Here is a 13,058-nt window from a genome sequence, read left to right as displayed (position 1 = left end):
TGGATTTGACTAAAACAATCAAACAACAAAAATATGATAGTGATGATAATAACACCTACCCACAAAATTGTTGTCAGGATTAAATGAGATAATATATACTTTGTAAACCTTAAAATTCTATATAAATACTAGATTTTATTAAAGAAAATCAGTATTTAGAAAAGCACTCTTCATATATCACTAGGAAAGAATGATTTCTGTCATTAGTCTCTAAGTACATGCTATCTATTGTGCTGCAGTTGTTCAGTCATGTCAGACTCTTTGTGACCCTGTGAACCATAGTATGCTAATGCTGTTCATGGAATTTTCTCTGCTCAAACTGCAGGGGTGGTTTCCCATTTCCTTCTTCAGGGGATTAAGGCAAACAAGCCCTAGGTCACACAGTTAGTAAGTGTTTGAGGGCCGATTTGAGCTTAGTCCTTCTTGATTCCAGACCTAAGGTTCTATCCACTAATATGTCTAGGTATCCTTCCTCCTTTATTTATTTTTACTCTGATGCTTTTAAAGCCACGGACATTTCTCTCAGAGTGAACCCATTACAAGGTATGGAATTCCATGTATAGTCCCTGGAAATTTATTTCTCATTAATTGATGAGAATAACATTTGGAACAAATTGGTTGAATAGTCAGCTCCTGGAAAACAATGATGTGATTCATTGGGAAAGGAATTTGCTTCATCATCCTAGGGAATTTTGGAAGAACCCAAGTGTCAACAATACATCATTCTTTCAAAATTAGCAAACTGCATTGTTCACCAAACTGTTAAGAACTCTAACCTAGGAAGTAATTCCTGAGTACAATTGATTGTAATGATTGTTAAGCTCCAAGAAATCAAAGACTGTGTCCATGAGTTAAATTCTGTATCTCTTCCAGCACCTAGCACAACAATTTGAATAAAGTGGACAGTTAATAAATGTGTTGCTATAATTATTGCTATTCCTAAGTAACAACTTGAGATCTTTTGAGTAAATATGTAATAGGATGCTATTTTTTTGTTAAACCTCATTAAAAGATGACTTTGCTCAAAGAAGAGGTATTTAATGAATGCTAACTGATTATTAGAGAACTTTCTAGCTCAATACAAACAAGTTATATCTATCAAAAAGACTCATAAATTGACTACATAATTCTTACCAATAATACTAAAGATACAGACATGCAGGCATTTTTGCAAATAGTATGGAATTAAAATTATAGATCAATACTTTCCTAGGCCCAATTAAATACACTGACATGAGACATTGCAACAACCCTGTTGTAAAGCAAGCCTAGAGCAACAGTGAGAGTGAATGAGAGAAGCTATATATATACATATATATATATATATATATATGTATATATATGTATACTGCCTGACAAGAAATAATCTTAACAATAGTTGTTATATCTTATAGCTTTATAAGATTTATAAAGTACTTTCCCCTTACCTACCCTGTGAGGTAAGAATTTTGTGTTGTTGCTGAGTTGCTTTAGTTATGTCCTACTCTTCTTGGCAAAGTTAATGGAATGGTTTGCCATTTCCTTCTCCAATTCATTTTATAGATGAGGAACTAAGACAAATAGGGTTAAGTGACTTGTCCAGGGTCACATTGCTAGAAAGTGTCTGAAGCTAGATTTGAATTCATGTCTTCCTGACTCTACACCAGGTGCTTTATCCACTATGACACCTACCTGCCCAAGGTAATATTTTCAAATATTATTATTGACAGTTTTCAGATAGGAAAAAATAAGGCTAGAAAAGACTACATCACACACATATAGCATTGTTACATGTAAGCTTAGTATGGAGGGTACTGGGGATATTGATCTCAAAATAAAGAAGTTGTCCTTGTACTCTTGCTCAATATATCCTCACCCTGGAATGGAACTCTGGAGAAAATCTAGAAACAAGATTCATGTTTTATTCAAGTCTAGATTTCTCCTAAAAGCAATTAGATGTTAATTATACGGTATTATAGATGTATGGCAATAACTGGATTCACTCTTCCATTTTAGGGGTATTCTGTGGGTAATCCTAAGGAATTGAAAATGTTTTTTCTGTAAATGTTGCCACCTTACACTCCATTCCACTGTCAATAATTAGTACTCCAGTTCCATTTAGTCAGTTAATATCAATTAGCTCTTATAAAGAGATATTTATTCTGAAATGATAAAAAGCACACATATTTAAATTCCTCCCAAAATGAGGGGGGGCACACTTTTCCCTCTATCAACTTGATCCTGGGGATAGCCTGGGCAATTTCTTCTTTATGTTCATTCAGCCAAATTTACATCTAAATGAATCATGATCAATCAAGGTGGCATTGTCATCTCTGCTCTTTCTAGACTCAATTAGATAGGGTACTTGGAACTTTCTTCTTCCCTGGCTAACTTCCAGTTAATACTGCTAGGGATTCAGCTCCAAGATGTCTGGAAGCTTGCTGTCTTGGTGTTTTAAAACTTACAAAGTCAGAGTCATCTGTAGTCTACATCTAAAAGAAATGCAATAAAACCAAAACAGAACAAAATAGAAATCTGTTTTCAAAGAGAACTTATAAACCTTGAATCAAAATGGCCCTGGCTCTCTCTTCCTACATCATTTCCTCTCAGTGAAAAAGGATGAAAAGATTGACCAAAGCAGGCAAGTGTGGTTATGCACCCCACAAATAGTTCATTTCTTCATCATGTGGTTAATAGATTGAAATTCATTACAAAAAATCTGTACATTATCTAAGTCAGGGAGTTTATCATTTTCATCATTCCTTTTTGGAGACACATTCCCTAGATATCAGTTATAGGACAATTATTTCTTTCTTTCACTACAGAAGAAATGCCTTAAACATGAAAGATTCATAAGCAACACCTACAAAATGTTTAAAACATGAAATGATGACTCATAATTTGTTTTCTACTGATGTATAGAAATCCTCTTAGGAAACTTAGAGGTTTATTAGAATTTTATACTTTTTGCCTCATATCTGTACTAAATGAATATCTCTCTTAATTTCCCCTTCTGGCTCTTTTCAGAGGTTTACATTTTGAGGTTTTCCTCTTAGATCTAACTCAGGTCCCTCCTCTTCCATCTTCCTCATCAATCACATATTCTATTCTATTTGATTTTATCCTCTAATTATATTAATTTTGTATTGTAATTATTTTAGATATATGTCATGACTACTGGATTGTAAACTCTGGGAGTCCAGGGATTATGGTTCATTTTTTTTCAACTTTATATTCACAGAGATTTGTCTTTGAAATTAAGCTTGCTCAGGATCGTCCAATTGACAGGGGATCCAGAATTTTAGAATCTTATAGTTGTGAGCTAGATGATGGAATACTATCTTATTACAATTTGAATGAAGTTTAGGATCCAAAACTATAAGACTTTGTGATACTCAATATCTTGAGTCACAGCAAATTGATTTTAATTCCTTCCTCTGATGGTCCTTGTATAGCACACAAAAAGTCAACAATTTCTCTTAACTACTATTTATATTGCTAAGAACAAAGGTCAAAGTGCATGAGGATTAGGTATAGTCTACTAGTCATAACTTTGATATTAGAGATAAAGAGAGAGATCAGGCAAAAGTTTCTTGGTTTAGCCCTTGAATTCCAGTTTCCACCAAGACAAATCTTGTGAGGTAGAGGTATCATTTGGGGATAGTTAGTTCCAACTCTAGGCAATAGCTTCCAAGGAGAAAATTGATGTGACTAGGAGGAGAAGTACAAGACAAAAACACATCACAAGACAGGGATGGACAGAAAAAGCAAAACAAGTAAGCTTAAGAAAAGGAAATATTGAGGTGATGGTTTGGATAGAGATTTTTCTGCTGTGTGAGTGGAATTAGGCATCCAAAACAGTGAAGTGGGTTGTGTTTTTATAGAAAATTTTTCTGGGTCAAGCAAGGCATTGGAAAGAAGAATCGCATTTGGAAAGTAGGTCAAGATTTAAAATTCCCTCAGCATGGGGGGAACCTAGGTAATAAATGTTTATTTGATATTCAATTCCCATGACAGTAAGAAAAGGAAAATTTTTACCATAGGTGTTACTTTGACAATTTTACTTGAGGGACTTGAAATTTCTTGAGCTTTATGATTTAGCAGGGTGAAGAGATTTTGAACTTCTTTATAGTTCCTTACAGATTCTAGCAAAGCAAATAGCTAGACCCAAAACTGATCTATCAATGGATCAATATAAATTTACAGTAAATTGTGGGGAGAGTCTAGATAATAGCTAGAAGAATCAGGAAATAATTTGTGTAGAAGATAATTGAGTGAAATTTTGTAGGATAAAAAAAATGATTAAAGTTAAGGTAGGTTGTTCCCTTAGCCTCAGTAAAAAATGGTTCAGAGATGAGAGTTCTGTGTGTGAAAACAGCAAGAGGGCTAACTTGGTTTAGGTATTATGGAAAATGAGAAGATGCTTGATTCGGTGGTATATATATATATAATATATATAATATATATTATATATATGTATATATACATATACATATATATAATATATATTATATATACTAAAATTTGAACAATACAGAGAAGATTCAAATGACCCCATGCAAGAATGGCCTGAAAAATTTGTGAAATATTTCTTCTGTGTTACCTGCTTAAAAATTCTCTATAAAGGTAATTTTGGATCAGGATGTGAAGGGCTTTCAAAACTTAAAACTCTTTTTTTAATTTTTTTTTTTTACCGGAGAGACTATTGCCTTCAGGCACCTTCAGATTTTATTGACTAGGGGAGTGACAGGATTTAAACTTGTACTTTAGAAAATTCATTTTGTCAGCTGTAGAGAGAATGTTTTGGAAGTAGAATAAATTTGAACTGGGGAGACTAAAAAAGAAAATATTGCAATAGTATAAACAAGATGGTAATGAAGTCCTGAACCAGAATGGTGATTATGTGAACAGAGATGTGAGAAATCTAGGAGAGATAAAAATAAGACTTGGCAGTTGATGGGTCATGTGGGAGGAGAGAGACAAGAATAATACCAAGGTTACAAAAAGAAGAAATGGAAATATAGTCATGCTTGACAGAAATAGTAAAGTTTGGATAAAAGAAGGGTTTCCAGGGGGGAGAGAATACAATCTGTTGACATTTTGAATTGAAATGCTATCATCAGCTCTTCATTTCACTCATTCTTATGTCCAATTATTTACCAAATCTTATCATTTCTATTTCCACAACATTTTTCCTTTACATTATATAGGGAGTGTCTGAGGAATGAAGAGATGAATTAATAGAAAATAATTCTATTCTAGTACATTATGATGGCAGATATATGATCCAAGAAGCCATAGATTTTCCTCAATTTTAGGTCTGATCATATTGCCCCCTTACTAATAAACTCCAGTGACTCCCTATAGCCTGCAGGAAGAAATACAAAGTGCTCTGTTTGGCATTCAAACCCCTTTAAAAACCTAATTCCTTGCCCAATTTTTTCTGGTTTCTTATACACTATTTCCTGACAGGTACTCTTCAATACAGTTAATATTAGCCCCTTGACTGTTCTGTAAGACACTTCATCTTTTTCTTCCAGGAATTTTCTACACATATCCCATGCATGAAATTCTTCCTCTCCTCATCTCTCTACATATTGATTTCTCTGTTTTTTCCTTCAAATCCCAGCTAAAATATCATCTTTTACAGGAAAACGTTCACAACTTCTTTTAATTCTAGCACCTTACCTTTGCTTATTATTTATTTTTTCCTATAACAGTTCAATTTACATACACACATACACACATACACACACACACACACACACATATATATACATAAATATAAAATTTCCCCCATTTAACTGTAATTTTTGATGGCCTACATCTTTTGTAGGCCTAACACTTAGACCATTGTCTGGCACACAGTAGTCATTTAATAAATATTTACCTATTGATTGATTAATAGCAGTCAATGGACTACCCAAATAAACATGGGTTGAGTTCCAATGGTATTGGTTTGGAAGACTAATTACCTTTGTTCTCCCCCATCTCTGGTTGATAAAGTCACTTCATCTCTTTAAGTCTTAGTTTTATTATCATGAACATTTATATTCTATTTACTATCAAAAGTGCCATAGTTCATAGACAAGACAAAGCACCACGATACTAGGCAGCAGAGAATTGCTAAACCTGTGATTTAGATATTAGGCTCCTGTTCGAAGTAAACCTTATGGAAGTATGACATCATGAGTCTTTGGACCATAATTATAGATTTAGTTTACCATTACTTTGGATATTGTTTTCTGTGATCAATATTTCTCTAGTGTTCAGCAAGCTTAGATGGGCTCTGGAATATAATTTCTAGGTTTTGGGGAGAGAAAGAGAGAGAAGTTTATCAATAGATTTGAAAGATATTCATGCTTTGGAATTCACTAAGATAAGTGTGATGTGTTGGACATTACTTCTGTACTATTTATGAGAGAGTGTGGTTTGCATAGTAAATGGCTATCAGATAACTGAGGTGGCAATTAAGTAGGGCTAACTTTCTCTGTTCTTTTCTCTGCATAGATGTGCATTGAGTTTGCTTTCCCAATAGTTCCAGAATAAGTAAGAACTTAACACTAAGAGTTTATTTGTAATATGCCACACTAGGTACTTAAGATATAAATAGAACAAGTAGTATGATCACTTTCCTCAAAGTGCTTACATTCTACCAACAATGCTTAAGTCATGAAGACAAATCAGTACAATACAGGACAATGCTATGCAATGTAATTGGAATAGAGATAAATTATATTTATTACGTTATAAGTAAAACTTAGAACTTCTAACATTTAAGAATGCTTTTATTACATAACATTTCCTTTTACTGCATGATTTGGCATTGAGTTCACATGATTTGAATACATATTTTGAAATTGCTCATACTACAATTACCCTCATATAATATTAGATAATTTGCTTACTTCTTGTTAACAGACCTTTTTTTCCCAAATCTAATCATGATGTTTAACTGAAAAAGTATTTATGTATGTATGTATGTATGTATATATATATATATTTTATGCATATATATATGTATTATACATATATATTATGGGGAGAGAGAGAGAGAGAGAGAGAGAGAGAGAGAGAGAGAGAGAGAGAATGAGAGAATGAGAGATAAATAAGATGTATTGGCAGGGAGCATATAGGTAAATAATAGGCATACAAATGTAGAAATCATAAGTTATATTAAGGGCCCTCTTTGAGAGAATCACAGAAGACATAATACATGTATGCTTCACTCTTACCTAACTTGAATTGTCAATCATTAGTATTCCTTAAAGAAGGTAGATCCAGGGGTGGCTAGGTGGCTCAGTGGATAAAGCACCAGCCCTGGAGTCAGGAGTACCTGGGTTCAAATCTGGTCTCAGACACTTAATAATTACCTAGCTATGTGGCCTTGGGCCAGCCACTTAACCCCATTTGCCTTGCAAAAACCTAAAAAAAAGAAAAGAAGGTAGATCCAAGTATAAGTACTTGGAGCACTATAGTTGAGATATTTCTGGACTTGTATCAAATGATCTGTGAATTGCTGACTCTGCAAAATCAAGTCCAAACAATAAGATAATTGTTTGGATTACATTGGAATAGAGTTATGTAGTTTGTGAAGGTAGCTGCTGGGTGAAATGTGACAAAGGGTTTTTGGTAAAATTACAAACCTCTTCCTTGCCCCCAGATAATGTGAATCTCACCTTAGTGGCAGCTTATTCTAGATCAGTCTGACAGACTCCCTTTTAATTAAAAAGAATGACACATTTGAAATAATTTCAATCTATAAGGGAAACCCATATGTAGCTCAGATAACATCAAAATTTCCATTAAGAGGATCAACCTAGGGAGTGGCTAGATGGTTCTGTGAATAGAGCACCAGGCCTGGAGTCAGGAGTACCTGACTTCAAATCCAGCCTCAGACATTTAATACTTACCTATCTGTGTAGCCTTGGGCAAGGCACTTAACCCCATTTACCCTGCAATAACCTAAAAAACCCCCCAAAGAGAATCAACCTAAGGATGCCTGCCCTTTTCTTTTTGTCAAACTGAACAACACCTAAGAGGAAAACATAATAGGCAATCAATACTGAGAATTCTCTAGCTCCTTATACAAACACATAAAAATACAATTGGAGGCCTACATCTCCAGGCAGCTAGTTGGTACAGTGTATAGAATGCTGGACCTGGAGTCAGGAAGACTTAAGTTCAATTCTGGTCTCAGACCATTCTAAGATTTATAACATTGGCCAAGCTATTTAATTTTTGTATGCCTACTAACTCGTTTGTACAAAAGGAGATAATAATAGCATTTATCTCCAACAATTGTGTGAATCTTTTGTAATTATATTTGTAAAGTGCTTTGCAAAATTTAAAGTACTATATAGATACTGTTACTGCCATCATTAATTACCAAAGGAAGACATCAAGATGGTAATTGAATGGGAGGTGTAGAACTCACTGCATTTAAAGAAAGTAGGAATAAAGAATACATTGAAAAAGAGACATCTTTATTCTAACTAGTCCACAGATCTTCAACAGAGTTGCCTAAAGGTTCAATCAGGTTATTTTCCCTGGCTTTTGAAGCACATTTATCTTAATCTTTTAAATAAATTTCTTAATTTTTGTGATATCTATATCTATCTATCTCTCTATCTATCTATCTCTCTATCTATCTATATATCAATGTATATATCTATAATTGATCTATCTATCTTTCTATAGCAAAATATCTATATTTAAAGATAAATAGCATGGTGTTACGACCTATTGCATTATTCCATTACCATTTGGGGATTTCTGTATTTTAAGAACAATTTTATTTCTCATTATATCAGTATATTCTGTGGGAACACAAATTTCAAATTTACTGGAAGTTATTTTTTTGGTGGGTAGATAGTTTTCAATGTTATAAAGATACTAAAATTTTAAGGGCTCATCTGCATTTTTTTCTGGCAATGGTTTTGGTATGGCATTGAAGAAAAAAGTTTCTTCATTAAAAATTATCTTTTGTTAAGATAGGCTTAATGAAATGTGGCCATAATCTTTGATGAATGACCTGAGCCTGATAGATTGAGCTCTGGAATTTGAGCTCTGAACTTCTGAACTTTGATGTCATAAAAATCAATAAATTGTGCCATGTTAATTATGGCACCAATATAATGAATCCATAGAAGCAGGTAGGCCACCAGGTTGCTGAAGGAAGGGTAAATCACCCTAGATGCAGAAAACAGAGCAATTTAAAATTTCCATGCTAAACAGTAGTGCGGTCAGGTCAGTGAATGGAACTGTGCCACTATCCTGTGTGATATGGGAAAGCAAGTAAGGAAAATGAGAATTTTTCTTAAAGAGTTTGTGATTGTATCAGGAAATAAAAGGATGATGGAAGCATGAAATAAAAAGAAAAAGTTATTAGTAGTATTGACATGCTAGTTTGTATACCTTGTATTATTTCTGGAGATAACCTGAACTCTTATTCAACCCCACTGAAAACCTGTGAACAAGATAGAGCAGAGAGAGATCTCTTTTTATGTATTCTTGGTTATAATCTAGTACCTTTAACTCATTTATTGAAGCAAATGTAGACTTTGGAGATTTCAAAGTCTTTGTGGGCTAAATATATAAAAGTTCATGGAAAAGGGCATAAAAGATTGGTTAGAGTTGATATTTTCAGTTAGGTTCTAATAGGAGTACATGAAATTATTCAATACAAATAGGATAGTAGTAAAAAAGTGCACATAGGTCAGTGGGAAAGAAAAGATAGTCAAGGCAATGAAGAATAAAGTCATTAATTCTATATATAATGAGAAATCTCAAACTGTATATGTATGGGTAGGTTTTCTTTCTTCATCAAAATGTAATGTATTTACTATTGTTACATTTTTTCAATGAGAGGTATGGGGGAGATGAAAACTGTTCTGTTATCATGTAACTGAAAGTCCAAAAAGAGGATACAGCATCAATAATTTCTTAACACATCTTAATGTGTTCCAACAGTTTTTTTTTCATTTCATTTCAGAAAATTTCTAAAGAAATAACTGATCTGCTAATTGCAGTCACTTTGGAAAATGAATATAGGAATTCACTTTCTTTATGAAATTTTGCATAAATAATGCAATTCTATAGTATTTTAAGTGCCAGCAACTATTCTATGTCATAAGCATATAAAGATAAAACAAAAAAAATTCCTCTCTATAAGAACTTTACAAGTAACTTGGGGAAAAACAACACTATACAGATATAGTAGAGTTAATTTGGTCTATTGGGTAGGGCAAGTCCTTCAAGTATCGATAGATATTCTTTATCTGGTTTCAGACCTTGAAACATATGAAGGTATACTCTCCCTATTTTCAATTTAGTCATGTGGAAATTTTTGCAAGTCAAATGGTATGGTGAAAATGAAGTACCCAGGTACCCTGGAGAGTTCCAAAGACACAGAGCATATCAAAAACTGGAATTGGTGGTAGAATACACTGGAGATAGTACTAATAACCAACAAAGTAGTATTAATTAAAAATATTAGTAGTATCAGAGTAGTAATCTAAATCAGAAGTAATTAGCTTGGTCCATTAGCAGACGGATAATCCATTTCTGAGTCATCTCTTCATCACAGGTGCCATGACCTCTGAAGTCAGCCCAGCAGGGCATGGGAATGGCTTCTCTACAACCAATGTCACCTATCCCAGAAATCTTCATGAGGACTCTATTAAAAGAAAAAGGACCATTTTGGAATCCAGGTTAACTTAAAATCAGAATAGGAAAGAAAAGCCATCAAACATTAAATAAACAATGACACCATGTGCTTATGAGCATATGTGGACAAGAGGAAGATATAGCAAATATCTATTAAATATCTACTAAAATGGTCAAGAACAAGAAACAGGGAAATGATCAAGTTGAATTTTTTTATATTCATTCTCAGAAACTCCTGAGTCATGAGCTCTTCCAGCTCCTTAATCAATTGAAAGACTTTTTGTCATTTCATGATGCTGATCCCTGAAAGAGTGTGACTTACCAAAGCTTCCAAATGGTTGGGTTAGAAGCAGAAAAGTCTCCATATAGATCAAGAAATGACAATATCAGCACATGTATCAAGAATGGTCTCTCTTCTGCCTCTCCACAAAGGCCACTTCAGCCCTGTTACAAAGAAAAGTAAATAGAAAATGTGTATAAAGCAAATAGAAATTTCAGCTCAGAGAAGGTGGAGGTGGGGAATAAGTAAAAGTCTTGTGTAAGGAGGTAGCATTTAGAGTCTTTAAATGAAACAGAGGATTCCAGGAGTCAAGGATGAGATTGTTGTGAATTAGAAGATGGGGGTTATTTTATGCAAAGGCACAGAGATAGAATGAAAAGATGAGAATAAAAGATAGAAATAAATTTTGCTTTTGTTTTTCTAATTTTTTGTTGCTTTATTACAAATTTCAGCATTCACTTTTAAAATCCTGAGTTCTGAATTCTCTTCCTTTCTCTCACACCAGTCCCCCTCATTAAGAAAGCATGATATTTCATGGAGGCTAAAATGTGTAGTTATGAAAAAACATTCTCCAATAGTTGTGTTGTAAAATTAAACATAACTCCACCCTCCAAAAAAGGAGAAGCATAAGAAAAATAAAGTAAACAAATATGCTTCTATCTATATTCTGCAACTATCAGCTCTCTCTTCAGCTGCATAGTATTCTTTATCTTAAGTCATTGAAAATTCTCTTGGGTCATTGCCTTGCTGAGAAAAGATAAGTCATTCATAGTTAATCATCCTACAATATTGCTGTTTCTTTGTATATATTGTACTACCCAGTGCATCTCTCAAGTATGTTTTTTTTTTACTGAGAGCATCCTGTTCATCATTTTTATATTAGAATAGTATTTCATCTTAATCACATTCCAAAATTTGTTCAGCCATTCCCCAATTGATGGGTATCCCTTTAACCTCCAGCTCCCTGCCACCAGAAAAGAGTCATTTTTAAATAGGCATATAGCTCCTTTTTCTTCTTGCTTTTCATTTCTTCTGAAGTATAGACTAGTAATGGTATTGCTAAGTCAAAAAGTAGGCATGGTTTTATAATACTTTGGTAGCAGGGAGCTAGAGAAATTCCTTTTCAGGTATTGATTGGGTTTTATGACCACTAAATTCTTTGAATATTTTTTTTGATAAGATGAAATTTGAAAGGGACAAATGTAAAGCTTTACATATGGGTTTCAAAAACAGTCCATTTTTACAAGTATAGAACAATGCCTTCATTAGTTTAACTAGCAGTATGTCTAAAAATGATAGGTTCCTAAGGTTATAATATGAGTTAATAGCTTGACATGGCAATCACAAAAGCTAATTCACAATCTTTTCATACCAGGAAAAAATGTATAGTTTACAGAATTAAAAATAAGTTCTTCCAGGTTCTACCCTGGTCAGAGCACATATGCAATATTTTATTCAGTTCTAAAAACCACAATTTAAGAAAAACATTGATAACATAGAAAATGTTCAGATGAAACAGAATGATAAAAGACCTTGAACACATGCCATAGAAAGATGAGTTGAATGAAATGGGATTATATCCTGCACAACGGAAAACTGAGGGACTGTGGTAGTGCCTTCACATACTAAAAGGATTGCCTTGTAGAAGAGGGAGTAGTTAGATGATGCAGTGCATAGAGCACTAGACCTGGAGTCAGGAAGACCTGAGTTCAAAATCTATTATGTGACTCTGGGCAAGTCATTTAATCCTGTTTGATTCAGTATCCTCATCCACAAAAATGAGCTGATGAAAGAAATGGTGAACTGCTCTAGGATCTTTGCCAAGAAAACCCCAAAAGGGATTTTAGAACACTGCTTTCACATTTTATGATTAGTCCCAGAGGAAGAATCAGGAAAAACAGGTTGAGGTTGTTGAAAAGCAAGATTAGGTTAGATGTCAGGAAAAATTGTATAATAATAATAAGAACTATTCAGAAGTGGAACAGATCAAGCATAGAATGAGATCGAGAGCACAGGGAGTGAGTTTAAGACCTCAGAAATCTTAAAGTAGTGGTAGAATGAGCACTTATTGGACATTGAGCAGTGTGTTGATTCCTTCAGGTATTGGATGGTCTTGTCAGTCCCTGATTAG

General features: G+C 33.7%; 1 non-coding gene across 1 annotated transcript; it reads left to right on the top strand.

Annotated features, from left to right (window-relative positions):
• The first annotated feature begins 4,477 nt into the window (after positions 1–4,477).
• Positions 4,478–4,579, top strand: LOC141503774 (U6 spliceosomal RNA). Its single transcript, XR_012473086.1, has one exon. It is a non-coding gene; the product is annotated as a U6 spliceosomal RNA (small nuclear RNA).
• The last annotated feature ends 8,479 nt before the right edge of the window (positions 4,580–13,058 follow it).

This window comes from Macrotis lagotis, chromosome X, assembly GCF_037893015.1.
Source record: "Macrotis lagotis isolate mMagLag1 chromosome X, bilby.v1.9.chrom.fasta, whole genome shotgun sequence".
Lineage (NCBI taxonomy): Eukaryota > Metazoa > Chordata > Mammalia > Peramelemorphia > Peramelidae > Macrotis > Macrotis lagotis.
This window is presented reverse-complemented; position numbering and strand designations above follow the sequence as displayed.